General features: G+C 36.9%; 1 protein-coding gene across 7 annotated transcripts in view; it reads right to left on the bottom strand.

The window, feature by feature from the left end:
• CNOT4 (CCR4-NOT transcription complex subunit 4) overlaps positions 1-24,519 on the bottom strand; it is a 127,513-nt gene extending 102,994 nt beyond the window's left edge. For all 7 annotated transcript variants that reach the window (XM_016222045.2, XM_016222060.2, XM_016222052.2 and 4 more), the window contains exon 1: positions 24,314-24,519. The gene's annotated coding sequence lies outside the window, so the exon portion shown is untranslated. The remainder of the gene's footprint in view (positions 1-24,313) is intronic.
• Positions 24,520-26,418: the final 1,899 nt, after the last annotated feature.

The raw sequence follows: 26,418 nt of genomic DNA, 5'->3' as shown, positions 1-26,418 counted from the left end.
AACAAATAAAACAGAAACAGACCCAAAAATAAAGAGAACAATATAGTTGCCAAAGGGGAGGGGAATGGGAACATGGGGGAAGAAAAGAAAAAGATAAAAAGTAAAATAATATTAAAAGATTAAAAGAAAACACAGTAAAACAAACTTTTCAACAGTGGTTAGCTTTGAGAGACTTCTACATGTTATTTTCACATGTTCTACAATGAATATCTGCTATGAATACGTAACTTTATTTTACTTATTAGTAAAAATGATCAAAATTTAAAAACAGTAAGAGTATTATTAACTTTGTTTCCATCTTTTAGAGCCCAATGACAGTCACTGTAGATAATTCTAGTGTATTCTTTTAGATATATTCAATGTGCACATAGGCACATATTCATGAATATGTCTTTTTAAATTGGAAATGAAGCCAGGCCGGCATGGCTCAGCAGTTGAGCATCAACCTAGGATCCAGGAGATCGAGGTTCAATTCCCGGTCAGGGCACATGCCCGGGCTGCAGGCTCGATCCCCAACAGGGGGCATGTGGGAGGTAGCCAATCAATGACTCTCTCATCATTGACGTTTCTATCTCTCTCTCAACCTCTCCCTTTCTCTCTCTGAAATCAATAAAGAAAAAAAATTTTTTTTTAATAAATAAATTGGAAATGAAAAGGACTGTGTGCATTGTTCTGAACTTTCCCTATTTAATATACGCTAGAAAATTTTTTATACTAACACCTATATTGCTACTTCACTCTTCTTCAGTGCTGCAACATATTCCATCATACGTATGCACATGTAATTTAATAAGACTACTGACATAAATTTCAGTACTTTCCAGACTCTTGATATTACAATATTACAATGCACACCCTTTAACATGTGCTCCTGTATGTTAGTATAGCAGAAACAAACCAATTATCCAAAATTCATTCTGCTGAATAATAAATTCACTTATTTACATAGTCATCTCAAGGATCTGAACAAAAAGAACACATAAACCCTAGGATATATTTATGTTAAATACATGTTAGATTTATAGTGAAATAATGATTACTAATTGTGAATTTTTTTTTCTGAATATTAAATATATTTATAAAACTCAACCAAGCTATTACCTTTAGAGTAGAACAAGTTGAACTTCCCTTAAAATAACAGGGACAAAAGGAAAATTGTCAACCAAATTTCACTGAAAACTCTTAAAACATTAAAATCATTCCATTCAATATAAATAGCAGCAAATTTTAGTCAAAAACATAAAAAGCAAGGTTGATAGACTTTGAAATTTAGAAAAGAACCCTAAAAATGCCAAAACACTAGAAAAAAATATAGAATAACTTTTGACAAGATTGTCAAGATATCAGAAAATGCTGGGGGGGAAAAACAAAATAATTTTTCAAAAGACTAATGAAATACGAGTACACTGAAAAATTCTCTCATGAAATAATGCAATTTTGTCCATGTGCATTAGAGAAATATTTTCCTGAATATATTGATACAAAGAATTGGTAAATTTGATAAAGTAGCCTACAGATTAATTGACCCCAGAGCCAGTGTATCTGTAGAACAAATGCCTAGAAATGAAATTGCTGGATCAAGTGTGATATATGCAAGTTTTAGCTTTGACAACATTGCCAAAATGTCCTTTAAAAAGTTGCACAAATCTACATTCTCACTAAAATCTATTAGAACCAAACATTTTAATCCTTACCAATCTAAAATGTAAATACTAGAATCATTGTTACTTTAAATTTGTTCTTGTAAAATTTTGAGAGTGCATGTATTTTATAATAGGAAAAAGTCCTTTAAATGAATTATTGAAGAAACATGAAAAATATTTACACAAAAATTTTTGAATTATAAGAAACAGCTTTACACTAATAAGAACAGTGTAAAAACAAGTTAACATATTAGTAAGAAATCAAGATAACATGCAAAAAATGAAAATGCTGTTTATCTCAGATTTTAGGAATTACAAATTTTCTTTCATTCCTTTTTAAAGATTTTCTCCAGTGTTATTTTCATGCTGATTTTCTGTGCAAAATGTTCCGGTGGCCCAGGGGGTAAAAAATAATCACAGCTTTTTATGACACCCAGGCTTTTTATTTCCTGTCAATGGCCCACCCAGTTTTCAGTTGCCCAGTGCCAAAATTTGATCACTATCTTCAATTTAGCACTCTCCTCCATCCTCTAAACCCTGGTCATTAAATCCTATTGCTTATATTCCTTTAATAACACTCTCTTATATGCCCTTTCATCTCCATTTCAACTGGATAACTAATCTACAGATCTAAATGAAATCTCTCTCCTCCAGAGTCCAATTTGCCCACAGTTCTGTTTGATTAACTTCCTTTCAGACCAGTACTTATCAAACCTGATCATGCATACAAATCATGAGTATCTTGTTAAAAATGAAGATTCTGAGGTAGGGTATTAGCTTCTGCATTTCTAGCAAGCTCCCAGGTTATGTTAATGCTTTAACTTCATTCTTCAAGTCACTCTTCAGATTAAGAACCTTTAGATCAGCTATTATCTCCTGCTCAAATTTAAATTCTTTCTTGGTTCTCAGGAACCGCCTCACCACCAACACCACCACCACCTTTGTGGTACTGCATAACCCTACAGCCTCACAGAATGTCCTCCACTCTCCTTCCCACAGCCCACACTCATTTTGGTTTAGTAGTCCCCTTATCCAGATAATGTTCCACAGTTTCATTTCAACTTCCTTTCCCACTCCATGTACCACTCATTCAAGTATTATCTTTTCACAAAACCACACAAATTAATCCAGTCCACATTCTTTTACTTTTTTGCCGAATTCCTATAATACTTTTCTATTAAGTGTCTGGTATCTGCTGTCCTATACTATTAGAATCATCGCAGAGGCATTCATCGTGTGCTTTGAGGACAAAAATCTTCTTACCATTTAATGCCTAGCAAAATGCTTAGCATATAATTTCTGCATATCATTTCTAATTTTATCTAAGTTTATATAGCGAATCATACTGTGTGGGTACCTATTGAAAGAATAACAAAAACATACCACCATATTTCATCTTGGAGTAGTAATATTTCAAGGTCAATTTGCCACTACTGTAAGCACAAATTACAATGCCAAGAGAAAACTAGTGACTAGTTAGAACAAAAAACATTAATTTTTTTTAAAACTATAGAAAATGTCAAATGAGACAGGAGATGTGCAAATAAAGAAATTATGGAAAATAAAGAATTCTATGGGAAAGAAATAAAAATTAAAAAAACAATTGTCAATGATGCTATAAAACCAATACAGAACATGAACCAAACAGAATAGATGGGCCAGGGAGTAGAGGGAAAGTTGCATAGAGAAAGGTAGTGATATTCCAATAAAACTATGCAGAGTCAAAAATAAGTAGAACATAAATTCTTTTCAAGTGTCCATGGAACATTCATCCAAATAAACAATATCCTGGGCCATAAAATGAACCTTAACGAATTTCAAAGAACTGAAGTCACACAGAGTATATTTTCTGATCATAATGGAATCCAACTAGAATTCAATAAAGCTCCACACATTTGAAAATTTAACAACGTACTACTGAATAATCCATGAGTCAAACAGTCTCAAAAAAAATTTTGAAAACACAAAGAGTTAAGAAAGATGAAAATACACTTATCAAAATTTGTCAAATGCAGCTAAAGCAGTATCCAGAGGACAATTTATAAAATGCTTTCATTCAAAAAAAAAATAAAGGCCTTATATCAATAATCTTAGCTCCTAGATCAAAAAACTACAAAAAGAAGAGAAAAACAAACTCAAAGAAAGCAGAAGGGAGGAAATAATAATAACGGGTAGAGATCAATAAGACTGCAAACAAAAACATAGACAAATTAATGAAACAAAAAGCTGGTTCTCACAAGAAAAAAAGAAAGAAAGAAGAAATTAATAAACCTTTAGTAAGACTGACAAAGATAAAAAGGGAAGAAACAATCTGGCTAGCGTGGCTCAGTGGTTGAGGATCAACCTATGATCCAGGAGACTGAGGTTTGATTCCCAGTCAGGGCACATGCTCGGGTTGTGGGCTCGATCCCCAGCAGGGGGCATGCAGGAGAGACTTGATTAATGACTCTCTATCACTGATGTCTCTCTCTCTCTCTCTCCCCCCCTCTCTTCCTCTCTCTGAAATCCATAAAAACACTTTTTTTCAAAAAGAGAAAAAACAGGAATCATAAATATGAAAATAAAATAGATCATCACTACAGGTTCCACAGTCATTAATAGGACAATAAGAAAATATTAAGAATAATTTTATATTAAAAAATTTAACAACTTAGGAAAAAAATGGACCAATTCTTCAGAAACCATACTTACCAAAACTCAATCAGATGAAACAGTTAATCTGAATAGTCCTATGACCATGAAATAAACTGAATGCATAGTTTAAGAACACAGAAAAAAGAAATCCCCTGGCCCAGGTGGCTTCACTGGAGAACTTATCAAATATTTAAAGAGTTAATTCTAATATTACACTATCTCTCCCAGAAAAGAGGAGGGAATACTTCCCAAGTCATTTTATGAGGGCAGTATTACTCTGGCACCAAAACCAGACAAACACAGTACCAAAGAATAGAAATAAAAAGTTCAAACCAACATTTCTCATGAACTTAGATGCAAAATCCTAAACAAAACATTAGTAAATAAAATCCAGCAACATATAAAAAGATTACTGGGATTTATTCCAGGTAAGCAATGGTGATTCAACATTTGAAAATCAATGTAACCTAACATATCAAAGGGCTAAAGAAGAAAAATTACATAATCATATCACTTGACAGAAAAAGCATTTGACAAAATTTACAATAAAAATTCTCAGCAAACTAGGAATAGAAAGAACTTCCTCAACTTAATAAAGAACATCTATGAAAACCCCACAGCTATCATCACAATTTAATAGTGAAAACTATACGCTTTCCCCCCTAAGCTCAAGTACAAGGTATGGATGGATGCTTTCATCAATCTTATTCAACACAGTTATGGAAGCTCTAGCCAACAAATAAAGTAAGAAAACTGGAACAAAAGAAAAAAAATCTGTCCCTGTTTGGAGATAACATGATTTTCTACCTACAAAATCCAAAGAAATCTACCCCCAAATCCCCTAGAACTAATAAGTGAGTTCTTTCTGCAAGATCACAGGACACAAGGTTAATACACAAAAATCAATCACATTCCTATATACTAACAATAAACATGAAAACGTAAATTACAAATACAATGCCATTTTTAGTTGCTCCAAAGAAAATTAAATACTGAGGTATAAATCTAAAAAAAAAAGGTGAAGGATCTGTATGTTGAAAATTACAAAATGTTGATGAAGGAAATCAAAGATCTAAATAATTGGAGAGACTATGTTCACTGATTAGAAGGCACAACATAGTAATGATATTGATACTCCCCAAACTGATCAACAGGTGTAATGCAATTCCTAGCAAAATCCCAGAAAGATTTTGAATAGGTCTATACCTACAAATAATAAAAGCTTATTCTAAAATTTGTGTAGAAAGGAAGAGGGCTGATAAGACCCAAAGCAATTTTGAAAAATATGAATCAGGTGGGAGGACTCTATCTTCTTGATGTTTTGGCTTACTACATAGCTACTGTAATCAAAGCAGTGTGGTAATGCCCTGGCCGCTGCGGCTCAGTTGGTTGAGTGTCATCCTTAATCCAAGGTTACCGGTTGGATTCCCAGTCAGTGCACATGCATGGGTTGCTGGCTCAATCCCCAGTAGGGGGTGTGAAGGAGGCAGTCGATTGGTGTTTCACTCTCACATCGACATTTCACTGGCTCTCCCTCTCCCTCTCCTTCCTCTCTCTAAAAATCAACAAAAAATTTTAACAATACACACACACACACACACACAAAAACACACACAGTGTGGCACTAATGAAGAGATAGACATACAAATGGATGGAACAAATAGAAAACTCAGAAACAGGTCCACACAAATATGCTCAACGGATTTTTGACAACAGTACACACAAGCAATTCAATGGAGAAAAGAGAGTACTTCAAACAGATGGTGCTGGAGCAACTGGACTTGAAAAAAAAGAACCTCTATCTAAACTTCTAGCTTATGCAAATATTAGCTCAAAATGGATCACAAACTTAAATGTAAAACTATAAAATTTTAAGAAAACAAAAACAGGAAAAAAATCTTCAAGACCCTGGGCGAGTTCTTAGACTTGACACAAATGGCATAATACATAAAAGGAAGAACTGACATACTGGGTCTTATCAAAATTAAAAACTTTTGCTCTGAATAACCCTATAAAGAGGATGAAAAAACAAGCTACAGACTGGGAGAAAATATTTATAAACCACATATTTGACAAAGAACTTGTATCTAGAATATATAAAGAACCCTCAAAACTGAACAGCAAAACAAATCCTATTATAAAATAGACAAAAGACATAAACAGACATTTCACCAAAGAGAATATATAAACGGTCAATAAGCACATGAAAAAATGCTCTATCTTTAGCCATTAGGGAGTGCAAATTAAAACTACAATGAGATATCATTACACACCTATCTGAATGACTACAATAAAAAACAGGGATAACACCCAATCTAATTAGAGTAGAGAGAAACTCATACAATCCTTGTGGGAATGCAAAATCATGCAGCAACTTTAGAAAATAACCTTGCAGTTTTTTAAAAACTAAATATGCACTTATCAGATGATCCAGCAATTGTGCTCTTGGGCATTTATCCCAGAGAAATGAAACATGTTCACACAAAAATCTGCACACAAATGTTCATCACTGCTCCATTATTAAGAGCCAAAAAACTGAAAACGATGCAAATATCCAACAGGTAAATGGTTAAACAAATTGTGGTATATCCACACCATGAAATACTACCAATTTTTTAAATAATTGATATACCCAACATAAGTTGATTCAGAAATTATTCTTATGGATCCATCTAAAATCTAAGTCTATCTACACAGCCAACAGAAATCCTAAAAGCTTAGGGAGAACCAAAAAGGTAAAGAGGATATTCTAAAATCCAGAAAATTGACAAGTAGCAAAATTTTGTTTTTAATCAGTCTATCCACATAAGTTATCCACATAAGAATATAAATTTAGTGAGCTCACTTTTCTTCTTTGTTCCCACAATCCCAATTATTTATATTATCACGATTCTTTTCTCCCTAGTTATCTTCTTTTCTCGAATTTTCCTTGTTTATGAAACCTTTTTATCAAATCCAATCATTAACAACAACAAAAGATTCAAACTTGTTGTCCCAAACTTTACTTCTTGTATACTCTTGGATGTGCTTTTATATAATTTTCAATACCTAAGTAAGTACTGTGAACTCTTTGAGTGAGATTAATAAAAATAATAGTTCTCCATTAAATAAATTATTTTCAAGTGGTTAACAAAGTCATTTTTGTTAATGCCTTATGGTAGCAACATAACATGAATTACTTTGAAATATATTTTGGAGCTAGGAAGTCAACATCTTCCTTTAAATAATCCACTCTATTGAATAATCAGTTGTGCACTTGAAAACTACCCAGATCTGAGCCATACGCCACTTGGTTTTAAACACAGTTCAAGGCTTAACCCTAAAAAGCATTCATGGAACCCAACATAAATCTTTTTTTCAACAGATCAAAAGAGGTAATAAAAATACAACCCATAAACTTAAATCTTTAAAGTATTATAACATGAGAGGGAAAAATAGCAGTAATAATGGCTGCTAAGGTCTAAGTTTACAAAAGTTTATAAAACCTGTGACAGCAGGCTGAGTCAATGCAGGTGTTTTTGCTTGTTTATTTGTTTACTGGGTTTTATTTTAACAGACAAAAATCTCATAGGTAAAATTTTCAATCCATTAAGTTTTAAAATTATACATTAATAAAGGAAGAATTATAAAATGTACTATTAATAGTCCTAATATTAAGAAGTAAATCAACTCTGACACTTTTATTTTAAATTCTTCCTTCAAAATTCTTCCTGGCAATGTAGAGAGAGAATAACTTGTGGTTATGTAGGATATGGTAAAAGTCAAATGGTTAAAAAAAGAAAAGGAAACTCAGGGCTTGAAAAAGTTAATAACAAGAAAGAAAACAACATAAAAGTATTTAACTTCAGGAAAAAATCCTTTTATAATAAGTAATACTAAAATCATTTTTAGTGACTATAAAACAGATCATAATTGAGTTAAAATAACTCCCAAAGTGTTGGGGCAAAGAGGAAAGTTTAAGACAGCAGTGTTCAAGCAAAATATAATGCAAACCACATATATAATTTTAAATTTTCTACTAGCCACAGTTAAAAAAAAAAAAAAAAGAGGCCCTGGCCAGTGTGGCTCAGTTGGTTGAGCATCATCCCATGCACCAAAAGGTCGCTGCTTCAATTCCCAGTCAGGGCACATGCGAGGGTTTCAGGCTGGATCTGCAGTAGGGGGCGTGTAGGAGACAGCTGATCAATGTTTTTCTCACATCAGTGTTTCTCTCTCTCCCTCTCCCTTCCTCTCTCTAAAATATCAATAAAAACATTTTGAAAACCCCACAAGTAATTAATTTTATTTAACCCAATATATCCAAAATATTATCAATTCAACATGTATTACTTTTAATATTACTAATGAAAAACTTTCCTTTTTTGTACTGAGAATCCAAACTCCAGTGGGCATTTTGCACTTAGTGCACATCACAATTCAGAGCATCCACATTTCAAGTGCACAATAGCCACATGCAGCCTGCGGGTACCATACTGGATAACACAGTGTAAGAAATGGCTTGAGAAAGCAGGCATATGTTTACCTTCAGACCAAGAGATTAAGTATGATAATCTAAAAGGATCTAAAATCAATAGTAATGTGTACACATCACAATTTGTGATATGACTGTTGATCGCAGTACAAGAGGACTCTTTGAAAGGTAATCAAAGAAAAACTCATTAGAGAACATTTGCCTTCAAAGAACATAAAGAGATTAAGTCCTTTTTTGCCAACCAACCTCCAAGCTTGTTTATATGTAGTACCCTATAACTCCCCTAGATATCATTAGAATTACGACAAGTACATTCAATGTAGAGGACCCAAATATCTTTAAATTTCCCATAATTCTACATGATTTCTTCTTCACCTATTTGTATCAATTTCCCTTTTACTATCATGTTCAGTATCATTCTGTTGGAAACTTTATTAACAAAGTAAAAACAACTCACATCAAAGCCTTAAGAATGGGTTTCAGGATATCTGAAGAATGTTTAGGGTATAAAATACTAATTTAAATAGAGTCAAAAGTCTTAAGAAATACAACATTTCTATCTGAAAGTAGGGAAAAACATAGAAAGGGTATAAGTAGAGGGAGGACACTGAATTTGGCCAGAGATAGGAGGAAAGCAAGTGTTGCTAAAGGAGGTAAGAGGTAGCAGTGAAATAATAGACCCCTATTAACAAGGGTGGTGCAGAATCACTTTTCTCATTGTGTTCTGATCTTATAGGCATATCCTCTGTTCGGCAGAAATAAATTTTTACAAAACAATTTAAAAAAGGGGGGGAGGGGAGGGGAGGGGAGGGGAGGGGAGGGGAGGGGAGGGGAGGGGAGGGGAGGGGAGGGGAGGGGAGGGGAGGGGAGGGGAGGGGAGGGGAGGGGAGGGGAGGGGAGGGGAGGGGAGGGGAGGGGAGGGGAGGGGAGGGGAGGGGAGGGGGTCTAGTTTTCTACTCAGAGAAACTTTTTGGAATAGCAACCAACTCACACTCTCTCTTTGCAATTTCCTCAGGGATATAGGTGTCAAGTCTTCCTGTGTGTAGGGTGGAGAGTTAGTGAGAAGAAAAGAGGAAGGCCACGAACTATCCCTGACAACTCTTTCCCCACCCATAAAACTAGCATAAACAAAGCCTACAGTAAAGATCCCGTCCAAGCCAAGGAGATTTAGTAAAATAAGATAGTCTAGAATACCCTCTAATCAACTCATGAATTTTCTAAGCATGGAACAAAATCTCTTGCCATCTAACTTAAGTCCTCAGAGGATCACTGTGTGTTAGTAACAGACTATAGAAAAAAGGGTAAAAGCAGGGAAATCAGTTAGGAGGCTGTTTCAGTTCTACCCAGCAAGAGATGATGGTGGCTATGGAATGGTAAAAACTGGTTGAATTCTGGGTATGTTTTCAACGTAGAGCCAACAATTTCCTGATGGAAAGAATGAATGTGGGATGTGAGACAGAATCAAAAATAACTCCAAGATTTCTGGCCTGACCAACTTGGAGCTGCCAACAATGAGATGAGGAAAGCTATGCATATGGGTGGAAAAAGTATGAAAGGGCATAAATGGGAGGGAAAAGCAAGATTCTATTTTGGGCATGTTGAGTTTGAGATGTTGAAGGGTTACTCAAATGGAGATACTAAGTAGGCAACTAGATATACAAATCTGAAGTTCAGGAGAGTGGTCTGAACTGCAGAAATAAATTTGTCATCATCATTTAGAAGGTATTCAAAGCCATGAAAGTATCAAAGATCACCAATGTAGTGAGGACAAAAAGAGAAGATGATCAAGTTAACTAAGCCCTGGATATTCCAATGACAGAGGCAGGCAAAAAGAAGGATCTACCAAGGAAGACTGAGGAGCAGCCAATGAGTTTTGAGGAAAACTAAGAGGATGAGGTATCCTAAAAGGCAAGTGAAACAAGTATATCAAAGGAGAAAATAACTTCGTCAAATGTATATTGATTACATAAGATAAAAAACCTGACGAGATTTAACAATGTCATTTTTGGGAGACCTGAACAAAAACAATCTTAGTACAATGGTAAGAGCAAAAGCTTGATTGGAACAGGCGTTAGAACAACAGACTAGAACAAGTGCATTTAGACAATGCAGCAACGGAAACAGAGGAAAACAAGGAAGCGTGAACAAGAGAGGATACTTCTATGAGAAAAACAATGGCATGTTTGCATGTTAATGAAAGTGTTTCAGAAGAGAAGAACTGATAATGTACCAAGAGAGGGGGAAATTACTACAGCAATGTCCAAAGTAAATGAAAGGGATGGGAATGCATCAACCAGAGGGACTGGGATTAGAAAGAAGCAAAGACAGTTCATCTATAGTAATTTAAGGGAAGCAAGGTCTGTGAGTCAGATCACTAGTTACACATGATGCTGTGCTGGAGTCTGTACATGTTCTTCTGACTGCTTCTATTTTCTCAATGAAGCAGAAAGCAGGTCTATCAACTAAAAGTGAACAATGAAGAGGACAGCTGAAAGTTTAAAGAGCAAGGCAGGGGTATATACTAAGTCATCTAGGAGTGGGGAAATTGAATAAATTAAGAAAATGGACTGTGACTGCCACATGAGGTTTCTTATCATGAATTGAAAGTGAGTGGTCATAACGTATTTTTCTTCAGTCACCTGCAACTGCATTGGTGCAGACATGAAGTACTGAGAGAAGCTGATTTACGCAGGATTGAGATTTTGACAAGTATGAAGAAAGGAGCAAGGGAGTTGAAAGCATGTTGAAAGGAATGAATATAGTAACTGACTACTAGGTAATGAATGTACACTAGGTAAGGATGGAAGAAAGGTTATCAAGGGGGCAAGGGACAATGAAAAGGGAATAGAACCTGTGGACTGGAGGTCCTAATGACAATAAAAGATTATTAAGTTGGGTAGTAGGTAAAATGAGCTGAAAATATAGATGGTAGTCAGAAAAAGGACTACATGAATTGAAAATCATGGAGGGGTTCGATATATTGGTAATAACAAAGTGTAAAATATGACCATAAAGTGAGTGGCTGAGGTAAGGTAGAGAGCCAGATCATTAGAAAAGAATTTGAGAACTTAACAGGCTATATAATATTAGAAGTACCATAGACAGTGCATGTTGAAATTCCTAAGAATTAAAAGAGGTATAGGGTTAGTAAGAATGACAGTGAGCTAGGAGCTAAAATAGTCAAGAAAAGATAAGGAGTAACCCAGAGTGTAGTAGATGCCAGCAAACATGAGGGTTTACGGGCAATGCAACCTGTCAGCAGACGAGTTTTAGGGAGAAGAGGAGAATGGAAGACATCTGCCCCATTTCCAGGTTCAGTAGAACCAGTCTCCCTCTTGGACTCCAATTCAATGGAGGAGGTCAGAATGGGAAGTGCAGTCTTAAAATCTCAGTGCATGGGACTCCCTGCTGACCCTTGATGGTGGCATATAAGAAAAAATGAAAAACATAAAAGCCAACACGTGAGAGCTGCAGGGGGAAAGTGTCTTCAGAAACGTATACAGTGGAGGAAATGTTCGGGGGGCGGCAAGGACATGGGAAAATTTTGCTGAAGAAAGAGAGTAAAAAGATAGAAATCATTCAGGACATTGTAAGGCTTAAAGGGGGAGACATGAAGCGTCACCTGGGAGACTGATGGTGACTGACACAGAAAGGGATAAAGGATATAATAAGATTAGTCTTAATGTACTTCGGGCAAAAAATAGTGTCAAGGCTGTGAGTGCTGGTGGGAGGAAGGAGGTATCAGAAGCTCCCTGCCAATAGAACACAACAGTAAGGGGAAACATGATCTTAGCCTCAGTGCAAAGAGCTTCTCTCTCACCCCTAGTGATGGCTTGCAAGGAAACAGTAATGAACTTGTAAGGTTGTTGTAGAATTTTAAAAAATTAATAATATAAAGAGATTAGAACAGTACCTCACATCTAATGAGCACTCAAAGGTAAGCTTTTATTAGCTAATCAAATGTAAAACATAACTACTGAAGCAAAAAAAGAGATTCATCATACATTTTACTTTCCTCAGCAAATGGGTTTCCCAACTCATTTCCAGGAAAACCAGTATCAAAATGGACTCAGAAAACTCATTTGAGAAAGAAGAGGAAGTCTTTGAGATCAACTTTTATGTAGTGTCTATCAATCTCAGAAAATTGGCTCTCTTCCAAAAATCACCACCACCAGTCCTTCAATTCACTTCTCCATCCACCCAACTTCAATGGTAATATAACTTATTCATCCAAAAACCATATACTGAGCACCTATTATATGCCAAGTACTACTCACAGAACCTGAGATACATCAGGAAACAAACATCCCTACCCTAGTAGATGGAGATCAACAACAAACAGTACATGTAATGAATAGCAGTTTATATGTTTGAAGTATTATACAGAAGTAAAGCAACACAAATAATGGGGTGAGGGGCTTGAATTTTAACTGTAAATAGTCGGGGTAGGCCTAGTGAAAGGGAGATCATTTGAACAAAGGACTGAAAAAGTTGAGATAGATTATTTGGAAAAGTGCAGAAGGAACAGCCAGGGCAAAGGTTCTAAGGCCTCCTCATTTGGTTCTTGCCACTACTTGGCAATAATTTTATTAATTTCTTTTTCTTCCTATTTCTTCTCTTCAAGCCTCAAATCCTACTCTCTACTCCCTTTCAGCAGTAGATGATAACGGCTAACATTTATCATACATTTACCAAATACCACGCATTGTTCTAAGTGTTTTTAAAAGATTAAATCATTTAATCCTCACCACAGAGCTATGAAATAGGTGCTACTATTGCCTCCATGTAGAAAACTGAGATGCAAAAAGATTAAGCAACTTTCCCCAAGATTAAAAAGTTAGCAAGTGGCAGAGCCCTGCAGCGACATGTGTAAGTCTTGTCTACCAAAAAACCTAACATTCAGCACAAGCTGCCTCAAGTTTTCTCATCTCCAATACATAGAATCTCTCCAAGTACACATTCAATAACTATGCAAGCTGCTATTATAATGTCTTCTTGCCATTTTTCCAGACATTTTCTAGACTAAATGGTCTTTACCTACAATCTCCACTTACTACTACCTTCCTTAACCTCCCTCCAATTTGACTCACATTCTCAGCTATATTCCCAGTCTATTAAAATTGCTCTACTGTAGTTAGTGATTATCATACCACAAGCCAAAGGGCTTTATCAATTCTCATTCTCCTTGAATGTTGTGTTAGACTATACCAATTCCTTTTTTTCTTGAAATAGAAGCAACACCACAAGCTGGATCTTCCTATCCATGTCTGTGATTTCTCTCTCCTGGTAAACCTCTTCCTTTGTTATCTGAGACTTATACTTTTTCATCTTCCTTCTACCTCTCCAATTGTTCTTTTTATAACCATTTTTACTTCTACCCCTTTAAAGGTAGGGATCCCAAAAGCTTAATTAGGGTCCTTTGTGCTTCTATCTCTGTTAACTCAGTTTCCCTTAAGGTTCATTTACCCAATAAATATTTATTAAGCACCTTCTCTCTACCAAGCACACTGTATGGGTCGCTCTGGATAGATCAGCGAACAGAATAGACCCCCTGCCAAAAAAAATCTATGCTACCAAGGACACTCAAAACCATCTCCACCTAAATACTATTTTAAACACATCACTCCCCTGACTTCAAAATGATAAAAATAATGCCTTTCAATGATTCCCCTCTCATCAACCACATTTCTCTGACTTCTCTAAATTTCTCTGACTTTGTTCAAAATACTCCATCATCATTTTCCATCATACCTATCCAGGTTCATTTTCCATTACTACCTGATTCAAAAAAGTTCTAGAAAGGCCAGTCCTTTTGATTACCCCCTCAAGCATGTTATCTGTGTTCCAGCCAATTAAATAACTACTTAAAACATATATCCAGTACCTACACATTAAAAAGTATGTTGAATAAAAAGCAAAGTGTCCAAAAATTGACGTTTTTATTCTTTCAAATGTATAAAAACAGCAAACACTTATACAGGGTTTACTACATTCCAAACACTATTCCAAGCACTTTAATTCATTTACTCCACACAACAATCCCTGTCCTACAACTGAGGAAGCTGAGGCCCAAATAGAGTAAAGTAACTTGCTCTAAGTCTGACAAGTATTAAGTGGTAGAGTCAAGATTCACACTCAGGCAGTTTGGCTCCATTACTACACTGCATACTCCTAGTAGGAGCAATAAATAAAAACAGGGAGAGTTCAAAGGGCTTACAGGGAAAACTGTGCTCAACTATGAAAAATCATATAAGTCAGTCCTTTACTCCAAATACTGAAGAGTAATATTTCTCTTAATGTCATGCCAAATTTTAAAAATTCTAGAATTTAGTACCATATAATAAAAAAGTACAATCTATAAACACAAACATACGATATATTATTCAGAGTTCTACAAAGCTGTTTAAAATATTTGCTAGGCATGACTAAAGAATATATGGTGACACATGACAAACAAATTTTCTTTTATTAGAATGCCTATATTAAAGTATTTTACTGTCATACTTGTTTTCATCAGGATCAAAACATCTGAATATAATTCAGGGAAGATAACCACCTTAAAGAAAGACTAACTTTAATTTTTGGAAGCAAAATTCGCATCTAGAACAAGGTCCAGTATGACAAAAGATTTTAATAAAAGGAAGAAATTTCAAAAAAGTTCCACTAAGCATCTAACTTACATACTCTTCAACCTATCACCAACTCTTTGGTTAAAGGACCTTTTAAAAGGTTTCTGAGGATCCATCTAGTAAATTCATAAAGCTATTTTATATCTGATTACATGAAATTAAAAATGAAAGGCAAAGGTTGTTCCATAAAAGATATCTTAGAATAATATAACCGTAACATATAAGCAGATGGGGAATATCATACCTATCATTTTCTTCTCTTTCCCTTTTCCCCTTTCCTTCTGGCAGAGAAAAGACACAAAAATTATCAGGTTTTAAGCTGAAGAGATAAAAATGCAAGCGCCTAAATGCACAATAGTTCAATTCAGAAAAGGCTAACATATGTAGCCTTCTCAATCAGTACTGACAACCTAATTGAGAAAACCTAAAGTATGTAGCCAAAGGCAGCAAAGGAGCCTCAGGCAAAAATACACAGTAGCCGTTATTAGAATTTGAAATCTTCCCACTTAATATTTCTTCCTTTCTTCCCTTTTCCTGACTTTACAATGCACCTACCTCCTGGCTACCCAGGCACCCCCAAAGACACCTGCACAAAATCAGCTCTCTCCGAAGAATTACATGAATGAAAACTATGCAAAGTGTTAATAATTTGAGATTAATTAAAGTTATTAAAATCTGGAAAAGATTCTTGGAGTAAGGAGCCATTTTCTCCTCTCCCTACCACCAACCCACCATGACACTTAATAAGTGGCTCCACACTCCAAGAAATTAAATTAAAATTTCTCGAAGAAAAGAATGGATTGGCAGCTACCACTGCAGAGATTCTCAAATACTATGCTACATATTTGAAATTTACTTCCCTCCCACATGCAATGAGAAAGATGCATAATCCTTCTGGAGATTGTCCCGCACACAGGGGATTTCAATTCAATCTTAAATCCAAAATTAAGACATTAAAGCCCCTGTTAAACTCCCAAGGAGAGGACAATAGCTTTCTATTCTAGTGACCATATTAGCACAGCTAACTAAAGAAGCAAAAAATATCAAAAATAGCTTTCACATTACTAGAATTAAGGAGGTCTTAGGATGGAAGGAATGTCAATGAAGAACAGATTTTCCCCCCAATAATATACTATATTGCATCATCAATTTTATCCTTATTAATATTTCCCAAGCACCTAAAAAGTACATGGCATTATGGTAGGTCATACCTTTTATAATAACAAAAACAAAAATAATTGGTAAATTAAGACAAATTTAATTCTGAAGCTGTAAGCACCTAAGCTTAAGATGGTTTCAGGCTCAATTGTGGGAATCCTTGAGATCCTCATGCTAAGTACCGTGGAGAGGAAATACAGCATATTAAAGGAAGCAGCAAGAGAATTATAATAAATAGTACTATTCATTTACTATTTACAAAGCCAGAAGCAAGTAATCTACTTTCTTCCCCGCTTTAAGATAAAAATGTGAAATTTTCCTTCACAAAACAAAGAGCCCAGCCGGCGTGGCTCAGTGGTTGAGCATTGACCTATATGATCCTTTTCCTGGTCAAGGCACACGCCCAGGTTGTGGGCTGGATCCCTAGCAGGGGGCAGCCAATCAATGAAATGACTCTCTCTCATCATTGATGTTTCTATCTCTCTCTCCCCCTCTCCCTTCCTCTCATTGAAATCAATAAAAATATATATTTTTAAAAAGATATTTTTTAAAAAAAAAGAAAGCATGCTATCCAGAAATACACAATAAATGAAGAAAGTTGGCTTAATGAAGAGGCAACAAACCAAAACAAAGAAAAGAGTAACTTCAAAGGTCTCAGATCTTTTAAAAATTCCAAATAAAACAAATATGGCTGCGGTTGAACCAGATCTGTTTTTAATAATACCTTTGCAAAGCAAAGTGTATCAAAATAAATTTAGGAATAAACTTTCATTTAATATTGTCTCTACATTCTTCACTGGCCTGCTGACCTAACCTTATCCATCCTTAAGGGAGCTTGGAGCTGACAATATTTAGTGCCCTATTTCATCAGAATTTCTTCTGCTCTAATCAGGTCATTATTAAATTTTGAAGATACCCAGTAATATATACTGGTTATAAGCTGTTCAAATATAAGTTTCCTAATACCCCTTTTGAACTCATACACACATAAGAAGCAGATAAGGGACACATTAACTCTTTTTCAAATAAGTTCCATCTATTATTATCATATAATAAAACTCCCTTTATCTTCCCCTCTTATTCCCCAGAGAATAAATATCAAAAACTATTTGAAGACACTGGTAGCTTTCTTCTACTGAAACTTTTTGAGATTATTTGAGTAATCATGCATCATTTCCTTCCCAAAAGCTGGGCTTAGATAACAAATTGCAGTTTACCATCAAAGACAAATAGACTACATTTCCTCAGTTCCAAAACCCTGGTGTCATTTCTGGATATAAGTGACTGAACTGAAAAGAAGATGGAATCAATTAGCTGCCAAATCCTGTAGAATTTCCCCACTAATATCCCTCAGATGACCCCTTACCGTGGTGGCCCAGATTTAAATTTTTAACACTCAACTGTCAACCCCAAAATATGCTGCACCCTACTAAAAAAGCAATCTTTCTAAAAAGCACTTTTATTATCTCTTGCCCCCTACTAAATTATAATGGCTACTTACTGCTTAACAGCTCATATGCAACTTGACACTGAATAAACCTTCATAATCTAGCTCTAACCTACTATACTAACTTCTCCAACACCATATCCAAAAAGCAACATCTTATTCCACTAAGATCAAACTCCTTACATCCCTCACAACATGCGGGTCCGGCCACTTAGGTGTCTGCTCATGGTTCTATCCCGCACATGGAATGTACGGAATATCCTCCTTCTGGAGATGTTTTGCCTATGCAAATGGTACATATTCTTTGTTCGAGTCCCACTTTCTCCAGGGAACCCCACATCTAGAACTTTAGTCTGGAGACACCCTTATGCTAATTTATGACTCAAACTATATGTACCACACATTATTTGTCTAATGCTTTAGATAACGCCACTTATATTATGGAAGTATATATCCAACAAGATAATAAACTCTTAAAAGAGGTTGGACCATTTCCCAAGAAGTGGGTCTATAATAAGTACTCAAAGATTATTTGACAAGCTAATCAAACAATCCTGATTTTTAAAAATCAAGATATTTTATATGAAAAGAGTTCTGCTACAAATGAAATAATGTGATGACTAGGATTTGCTTCAAAATGATCCAGGTCAAAACAAGGAGGACAAGGGGTAAAGTAAGTGGGGATGGAGATGAACCCAGATGGGCTATAAACTGATCATCTTTGAAGTGACGGCTACATAGAGGTCTATTTTCATTCTTGTTTAAAATTTTTCACATTAATAAGTTTATTTTTTAAAGTACTAATAGTTTCTTTACTTCATGTTAAACAACAAAACCAAAATATATTGTAACATTTTATTTACCTAACGAATACCTAGGTTCACATTTAGAGTAAGATAAAAATTTCTGGAAAGATCTAATTTGGCAGGGAACTTTCATGATCCTAATTCTTATCTAAGAATTAATAAAAATTAGAGGAAAAATCTAATCAAAATGGAGGGGAATCTCCATCAAAAGAAAAAACTGACCTTACCACCAAAAGCAATGCTATTTATATTTCAAATTTTTACTGAGTTACAGTGTTCACAAGAGGGTCCACCCAAACAACTGCTGAAAATCAAAAACACTGAAAAGAATCATAAGCAAAATATGAAAGGCAGAAAATCAGGGGGGGAAAGCTGTTACAAATCAGCCAATGTTATTTCAGGGAATTCAATCTGAAGATACCTATTGCTCTTAACAGGGAATGAATTAGGTTCTTAAGGAATCAGAAAAATTAGCACTTCCTTTTTATTCCAAGGACTGCAAAACATGCTTACGAAATTTCAGATATCTGGCTTAACAACAATGTATTTATTTGTTGCTGTTAAAGAATGCCCCAAGCTTTTTATATTTCCAGTCTATAGCTACTTTTCAAAATTCAATTACTACTGTTTCCCTACAATATTATTCACTAATTCCTTCCAAAAGCAGTATTACAAAGCAGTAACACCTACTATCTTAAAATGTTGGCATTTTATTCTCATCACACTGCTCTTTTGCTTGACTTTTCCCCCCCCCCAAAACTGGTTTTAGGCATATATACAAACCAATCTGATTATTCTGATTTCCTCTTCTCTAATTTTCTCTAAATATCCAAGAGGTGAGATTTTAGTTATCACAACTTTAAAAAAAAGGGCGTATTTTGCACAGTTATCTGACACATACTGTACACACATATACAAATAGCAAGGTTCATCCCAACATATCATCCACCCATCATCCAATACAATTAAAGTTTAAAACAGGGCAACTCTCTTGAATAAACAGAGTTTAGTAAGAATGAAACCATCCTTACAAATAAACTCCTTAGGAAAAAATCTCATACTCAAATTGCCTTGTTACTTGTACTATATTTTTTCAATATATTTTTATTGATTTTGAGAGAGAGAGGAAGGGAGAAAAAGAGAGAGGGAAACATCGATGTGAGAGCGAAACATGTGCCTCCTGCACGCCCCTCACCAGGGATCAAGCCCAAAACCCAGGCATGTGCCCTGACCAGGAATCGAACTGGCAGGCAACCCCTCAGTGCACCAGACTACAGCCAACCAACTGAGCAACACCAGCCAAGACACTTGCACTATTTTTAAAGTTGAGTTTTCCTAGCAAGTAAAAATAATCATCTTCTTTTTAGTAGCATGTAATTTCTCTCTTCTGGTAAGAGAAAAATTCTGATATGAAAAAGCTACCTAAGGTGCCTAAATAGTGTTGAAATTTTCTCTTCTATAAACTACTTTCTGATAAAAAATAAAAGAATTATACTATGAAAAAGAAATGTGACAAAGCCCATTGGACTAAACTATTACTACACATGAAAAGTTGACATTTACCACACAATCTTTTCTAATAAAGAAGGCCACATAATAACAAGATTAAAAACAATTCTGGAGAATGTTCTTTCAGAAAACCACTACATATGTGATTAAAAAGTCCCATTTATCTTTTCTTGCCTCACTAAATAATTCAGTAAATCATGTCATCTTTGAAATTTGTATACTCTCAACTTTTGAAAACATATATAGATTACTATCTCCAAAATATCAGGGATATTGCCACATTTTATATAAGATTGGGCATTTGCAAATTGTTCCTATTATCTTAACAAAATTTTTAAAATCTCAGAACGTGCTGGGGGAACACTTTGTAAAGTATATAATCTCTAACAGCTATGCTGCACACCTGAAGCTAATATAAAATCATGTTGAATACAAATTGTAATTGAAAAATAAAATCTAAAAAATCTCAGAATGTGTTAAGAAGTTTTATCCAATACATGCTATTCCGGTGGGATGAAAACCATTTATAAGTTCCACTTAGATTAAGAAATCCTTTGAGAAAAGTATGTAGTACATTCTAGTTATACTATTTCTAGAACACTAAAAATCTCTATAACCTATTTCTCTACTGTTTGTCTTTGGAACTGACTGAGATGAATGTAACTTCTTTCACAAAAAGTCAAGACAGTACTATACTTAATAACACAAAGCTAACTACGTTTTTACAGAGGCTGAAGTTTTCACAAATTAAAACTTTCTATTTCACCTGGTCTATAAAAATAATAACAATGACTTAAAATAGATTCTACCGAGTATTATTTGCATGCACCCACACCCCCAAAACGCATTAAAATGGTGAATGTAGCTTCACTTTAAAAACAGCAGTAGAGAAAGAGAGAAAGGGAAGACTTGTAAAACACACTGCTTAAACTGAGAAGATACTTTTCCATTCTCTTAAGGCACATATAATAATTTTTAAAATACAACTCCTCTAATGCAAGGAGTTCATCATTAAGCAGCACCTTCTTTCTTTTGCACAGTAATGAGTTGCAGGTTATTACTACTGCTCCCATTTCGACTGAAGTTGGAGGCATTACAGAACAATTTTCCTGGATTTTGCTATTTGATTATAACTGTCTCATCCTAATAAAATTAAAGATTTCTCTGTGCAACTTTATGAAAATAAATTTTATAATAAGTCCATTTTAAGTAATCATGCTCAAAACTTTCCTATAGAAATAATCTATTCACCTGAATTCAACAAATGAGCCTGGCAGAAAGTATTCCTTCAAAATTATGAAGCTGCAATGTTCATCATGTTGTATCTAAAAATTTAAACCATACAAAAATATTTTGAAATCTCAGCTCCCTAGTTTCTATCAAAATGTCAAACAACTTTAGACATCTTTAGGTATGATAAAGATCCTAAAGTAAATTTAGTTTTACTTCAGAGTGCTGAAGCTAAGAATTTGATAATTATGGAGGGGGGGATGTGGAGTGGAGAAAATTACTTGAGACTATAACTACTGAGATAAAATATCTTTACAAAAGAAAAGATGTATTAAAATCATTTACCCTCTTCTGCCAGACAAACAGTCCTCTCCTAGAACACACTGCTTATAACTCAGCCAAGTATGACTGCCAAGGGCTTCTAAGCCTGTGTGTTAGGGTTGTTCAAGGTGGAAAGCTTCTCCACCAGCATTTTACAAAGAAAATGAAATACATTTTTTACTTGAGAGTGAAGATCAATTATATTAAACACATTCCTACTGATAAACTAAATGTAAGGAATATTTTTTAAACTCTACTAATAAACTAAATGTAAGTAATAATTTTTAAAAACCTCGAATTATAACTTAGAACAAGGTTTGCTATATAAATGGTTTCCAATTCCCAAGAGTAGGGATTTATTTAGTTTCCCCCAAAGTGGAGCTTAAGTAGCTAAAAAGAAAAAAGTTTTATGAACAGCTTTTCTACCTCGGTTTATATCTGATAAAACAGACTATTTATCACAATCAAGTGACCATAATGCCAAATGTAAAATTCCTCAAGTATTACAGGTAAATTTTTGTAAAAATCACAAGAGAGTAGTGTGCAAAAATGATTAAAAGGGTAACTAGCATGTGTACTTACACTTGAGGTATTACTACTTTTGCAAATAAGAGGTTTATTGCCGCATGAGATCGCTACGACTTTTAACATTATTACACAGATCTTAGGAACACAGTGTCTTATTTAAAGTTGAGATGTATGTATCTGATTTATGTAATCCTGTTTGCTTTTCTGGTAATTCTTCTTTTTCACAGTGGTCTGATTAAAGCGAAGGCTCCTTCTTCCCATTATGCTATTAGTCAGTATATTTCAATTTAGCTTTTGCCAAAACACAGACATCATAAGCCACCTCTTGCTTTTAGTTTTGTTTTTTTTAATGTAGATAATAGTGACAGCATCTGCCACCAAATGTAAGTGTGCATGCTTGTGCACACTTTGTCATTTCTTTCCCCCAGCCCTCATCTTTTCTATGAAAAAATTAGGAATTTAATTTTTTTTTGGGGTGGGGGGGATCTATTTTTTCTTTTGCATGCATACCTAACAGGTTTTCAAAAGAAAACAATGTATTCAGATACTTACTACTCTACCAGTGTTAAAGAGAGACTTTCCAAATCCAAAAATACTAAGTCTGATATTAGCTGGAGGGGAAATTTCCACTCAAACCATAAATAAAATATGCCATCAATTAAGCTGAACATCGATATAATTCACTTAGTCAATAACCCATGCTCAGTATGGAAGGGATCTGTAACCCACATATAACCTGCATATAATCAAAATATCACTTATATCTGCTTTGTGGAGTTCACAGATGAATTTGGTTGTGTGCCAGATTTATCTTATTTTGAAATGCCAAGGCTAACATTTGTTAGTATAATCAGAGCCAACATTAAGTGTCCTGGGGAGAGGCAATTCAGAAGAGCGCTTAGCAGCAAGGACAAACCGGTCCAAAATGAAAAGCGGGGGGGGGGGGAGGGAGAACAAACCCTTCCCACAGAGCGAATAATACACAAACCGCTGAAAACATAACGAAAAGAAGGTCCCTCTCCCGAGTAGCCTAAGCAGAGGCTCTGCGCTCGGACCGGCGCCTGGTGCCCCTACCACGCTTCACCCGCTTCCCAACTTCCTCGACTTTCCAGGGGCCAACACGGGGCACCCCTGCCTTCTGGAAGCGGATGCTGAGAAGAACCTGTCCGGGAGAGAGGGAAGGAACAGGCAGTTCCCGGGAAAGCTGTGAAACAGGTGGGTCGCCACGAGCAGCGGCATCACCCAGGTGCTTAAAGGGGCAGCCTGAAGATGACAGATGCGATTCCAGGCAGGACGGCGCACCTCGGAGGGAGCTCCGCCGCGGCGGGCAGCCCGGGGGCCGGCCGCGAGCGCACGGCGGGGGCAAAGGCTAACTCCGGAGCGGTAGGAAGCAGCGGAGCAAAAAAAAAAACCAAAAACACAAAAAACACACAAGCAGCAGGACGAGTGGGCAACGAGCAGCGGGATTAATGAGGAGCGGCGGCGGCGGCGGCGGCGGCGGCGGCAGCGCGGGTCAGAGTGGAAGTGATGGCTTTGGTCTTGGGAGACGGGGGCCACCGGGAAAGGGCGTCAGAGAGGAGCTGGGGAAACGAGGAGTCCCGAGGTCTGAGCCTGCTGCCCCAACAAAAATGTAGGGGACAGAGCTGAAGACGAGAAGCCGCCTGGACTCCCCAATTGAGGAAATTTTCCAAGGAGTCGGTGCTCGCCGCCGCGGCGCCTCGCTGCCCCGCTCCCTTTTCCTGGTGGTAACTGCTGTGGCGTAGAGGGGAGAGGGAGGAAGAGGAGGAGGGGGAGGAAGACCAAGAAAGAGGAGGGTGAAGGTGAGGCGGGGGGTGGGGAGAGAGGGGGTGCGGCCTGCACAGTTCCAGCGAAGCCTCCGCTCTCTCGTAGCCGGTCAGCCCCGGGTTTCCCCTAAGCCCAGCCCCGCATAGACTCACCCGCCAGCCTTGCCTCGCTTTTCCCTTAGCCGACTCCACGAGCTGCCGCGTCCTCGCAAGAGACCACAGGACGAGTGTCGGGGAAAAAACTCTTCAGAACCGGGCCTGATTGCCTCAGCGAGTCCGACCTTTACGGCTGAGAGAGACACCCTCAGCTTTCGGTGGGTTCCACAGCCAGACGGGCCACCATCTTACATTAGGGTAAGACTCCTCCGGCTTCCCGTGCGCAGGCGCACGCCGATCCGGCAGGGAGGGGCGGGGGAGGGGCGGGAGGAGCGGTGAGCGGCCACTCCCACAGCCCTCTGGGAGTTGTAGTCCTCGGACGGTAACCGCCCAGTTGCCAGCTGGGAGTTGAAGTTCTCCCTCCCAGCGCCGATGGGATCGCCCGCCTCACGCGGCTGCTGGACTACACTGCCTTTCTTCGTGTTTTGGTTCCTTCTCTGCCCGCGTGTGCCGCTCGGCTGTCATTTGGTCCGCGATCACGTTTAGTGGCTCCGTTTCCTCGGTGTTTGCTCGGATACGGGATACCAAAACTCGGGGCGAGCTTAACCAATTTCGGGGGAGCCAGGAACGTCTCTCCCCTGCCCCGCCTGCCTTTAGCTACTAAAGGGGCGGGGTGGAGGCAGATTGGCAAGGTGAGGAGGAGCGCGGGATTTGATCTGGGCTGAGAATTTGACACTGAATTGTCTGTCTGCGAAAAGAGACCCTTGGGAGCCACCAGTCTTGATCCCATTCTCACCATTACTTTCCAGCGAAGAAATAAACTAAATTGCCCCGTACAGGTGGACAAGAGAACGGAAGATCCATGCACTTAACAAAAACATGTTTCTGATTGTATAAGTTTGAGAACATCATGCGGATGTTGGTGCAAATTATCGTTCGTTAGGTTTGCAGCCTGCACCACCCTGCGTGCAAAGTTCAGAAAGTCCTCGGACAGCCGTACCTCCCAAAGAACATAAGAGCGCACCCGCGGTTCCCACCAGCCGAGGCGCGGAAATCGGCTGCCCGGCTCCTCCCCCTGCTCCTGGAATTCTGGTGGGAGTGGCGCTCCAAGCAGTCGTTTTGTTTATTGCGTGTATTCTTCCATTTATAAAACAAATACTGAGCTCCTCCTGTGTGCCCAGCACTTTTCTATACATGGTAAGATGTTGGTGAGCAAAACATAAAATTTCCTCTTCCCATTCTAGGAATTCCTGTATCCTAGTGTGTGCTGGGGTGAGGGAAAAGGGAGAGGAGGCAATTTTTAAAAATATATATGATTAAAATGCATAGGATGTCATAACTGATGAAAAATTTTTAAGCAAGGAAGGGGAATAGGTAAAGGGGTTACAATTTTATTTTAATTTTTTTATTGATTGATTTGTGAGAGAGAGGGAGAGAGCGAAAAAGAGCAAAATATTGATTCGTTTGAGCACTTATTTAAGCATTCATTGCTCTGTGCCCTGACCAGAGATGGAACCTGCAACCTTGGCGTATCTGGACCATGCTCAACCGACTGAGCTACCCAGCCAGGGCCCAACACATCTTTTTTTAATTACAAATATTTCTATAACATCTCCTTTATTAGCCTAAAATGAAATTCATAGATAGCGTAACCTACCTACGCAAATGATTTTGTAAATAATGCCCTATATAATATTAAAAGAACAAAGAAAGTAATTTATAATACAGTAATTTATGTTTCAATATACAAATGCTCAAGCATGACTGGTCTAGAAAATGTAATCAAGTCATCATTTGCTGTCACTTATAAAATGCCCATGAATTCGAAAGCTACAAATGCCAACTGACACAAGTATTGTGTTTCAGCCACCTCTGGTGGACAACACTAATCTGTTCTCAGTGTCCGCTGTAAATGCATTCCTAAAACATTCGCTGTTAGAATAATGTAAAAATAAAAATACAGCTTTGGGTTCATATATGAACTAGGTCAGGTTTTAGGTACAGATCATTATAAACAGGTTTTTCACATATGCTGGGGCATTTAAAACTCATGAGGGACACAAAATAAATTTTCATGTGAGGAACACTCACACATCTTGCAGGAAGTCTTGCTTACTGGCCCTGGTACTCTAAAAGCCAGAAGTACCTCCCAGACTATCCAA

The sequence above is a fragment of the Miniopterus natalensis genome, chromosome 10, assembly GCF_054644295.1.
Source record: "Miniopterus natalensis isolate mMinNat1 chromosome 10, mMinNat1.hap1, whole genome shotgun sequence".
Classification (NCBI taxonomy): domain Eukaryota; kingdom Metazoa; phylum Chordata; class Mammalia; order Chiroptera; family Miniopteridae; genus Miniopterus; species Miniopterus natalensis.
Note: the sequence above shows the minus strand (reverse complement) of the source record. Positions and strands in the feature narration are given on the sequence as shown.